The sequence below is a fragment of the Rhineura floridana genome, chromosome 9 (assembly GCF_030035675.1).
Source record: "Rhineura floridana isolate rRhiFlo1 chromosome 9, rRhiFlo1.hap2, whole genome shotgun sequence".
Taxonomy (NCBI): Eukaryota; Metazoa; Chordata; class Lepidosauria; order Squamata; family Rhineuridae; genus Rhineura; species Rhineura floridana.
Window position 1 is genome coordinate 108254062 of NC_084488.1, and position 2189 is coordinate 108256250.

Below are 2189 nucleotides of genomic sequence, written 5' to 3' on the forward strand. Positions count from 1 at the left end.
ACACGAGTGGCATGCCACTTCCTACATGGAAGTGCTTTCTATCTACAGGTTTTGTCACATCAGAAACAGCCCTTATATAGGCCTGTGACTCTATGCAAGGTATGTGGTCTATAGCCCTTCTATATCCCACTGTAGGGTTTGTTGGTTGAGAGGTCATTAATCGGCAGTGAACATAGGAAGCTACTTTATATTGTCCATCTAGCTTATTATTGGTTTTAGTAATTGTATTTAGCCTATGGCCATACTACCCTGAACACATCCAATCTCGTCTGATCTCAGAAGCTAAGCAGGGTCAGGTCTGGTTAGTACTTGGATGGGAGACCACCTCAGAATACCGGGCGCCGTAGACTTAAAGGAAGGCAATGGTAAACCACTTCTGAATACCTCTTACCATGAAAACCCTATGAATATATCCAAAAAAGATTCATAGGGTCGACATAAGTCATAATCGATATGAAGGCATAAAACAGTAAAATTGTATTTATACTCAAGAGCAGCTGGCAGTTAGGGGTGGCATCACAGACCTAGCCTATTGGCAGCGGTGCCACTGCTGCATATCAGGATGCCATAGGGGTGAGGCAGAGTGGCAGTGAGGTTGGGTCAGTTTGGTTGCACCAGTGAAGCCATTCTGGTGTTTCCACCCGTGCTGCCCCCATGCTGCCCCCCAGCACACAGTAGTGATGCCAGTGCCAGGAGGCCAGGTCCATGCCATCACCCCTCCCGTGATGGTTGCTCCAGCTTACTAGAGCCCAGAGTTGCTTACAACAATAAAAAAATCCCAACACTAAAAACAAAGAGCAAATGAGCTACAATTCACTGTGAAATAGAATAAAAATGCAATGCAACAGTCAACAATAGTTGCTCTTTGTTCCTGAGTTTTACAGGAACAGATGAGTTTTTAATTGCCCCGAATGCAGATAAAGTAGGGGATATTGTGTACTCTCTAGGCCTAAAGCAGAAGGTTTTTGTATCCCTCGTTACCCAATACTTTTAACTGGAGTTACCAGGGATTGAACTTGGGCCCTTCTGCATGCAAATTGCTTGCTCTGCCACTGAGCTACAATCCCTCCCCAAAAGGTGCTCTCCTATAGAAGCTCCCTGTTCCATTCTTTTCCCACTTGTGTGTGTGGGTTTTTTTGTCCTACATTTATGGAAGCAAGGAGGCAACCCCTGGGTTCCACCCTTTACGGCTGGCAGGGATGCCATATGTAAACAGAAGTGGCAGAGGAAATTGCCAATGTTCACTTATTAATCCCATGCCTGGAATGGTAATCAGTACAATCGGTTTTCTCTGCTGTTGTTGCTTTCAGTCCACAAACAATATGTAATTGATTACATCCCACTCACCCACCCACCTATTTGCATTGCGTTTCCTTTGCACTGAAATGAATGGGGTGGAATAATGTAATAGCAATGTAACTTACGTAATGTAGGCAATTAATTATGTAAATTACATGTTATGATTGCACCACAGCAGATATTGAGACAAATAACATGGGTTTTGGCAGAACAAACTGCAGCGGTCAAACTGAAGTGGAACAGAAACAGTCCTGCCTGTGACGAATACAGGGAGGAACAGAAAATGATGCCTTCTTTCATCCCTACTGGCTGGTATCATGGTGAAAAGTCAACAGTCCCACCAGCGCTTTGGGAAGGTGGAATCTGAATGCCCACTTTGTGGGTCAGAACTGGACAGTCTCAACTGGCTCATGAGAAGGAAATTCATGTGCATTTAACCTGACACATAATTTAATTTGACACAAATTTCCATCTTAACAGAAGCCTGGCTTAGCTTCAGTTCACTGAAGCCAGTCAGATTCCCCCCCCCATCTCCCCCTGGGGCCCTCGTACAATTTTCCCTTTTCAAAGAGTAGCTAAGTAGGAAATTTATGGAACACTCTTAGGATGTTTTTCTTCACCGTAATTAAAATGCATCACTAACTCTTAGCCAGCCTTCAGGGAATTTGAAGAATTAAACACCATATTTTTACTTTCTCAAGGCAGTAAACATCATATGAATTAGTACATTGTCTCAACAGTTGGCGACATGTTGCAAAATTCACCCTGAAAGTCCATTATATATTTCAGATATATAATACAAACCCAAATGCCTTAGCACATGTACGTAACTCATACATATGCATAGGCAAATATGGCCTGCGGCATCCAAATATTGCCATTTACATCCA

At 43.3% G+C, this 2189-nt stretch overlaps 1 pseudogene; it reads left to right on the plus strand.

Annotated features, from left to right (window-relative positions):
* The first annotated feature begins 231 nt into the window (after window positions 1–231).
* LOC133364613 (5S ribosomal RNA) lies at window positions 232–350 on the plus strand (annotated as a pseudogene).
* Window positions 351–2189: the final 1839 nt, after the last annotated feature.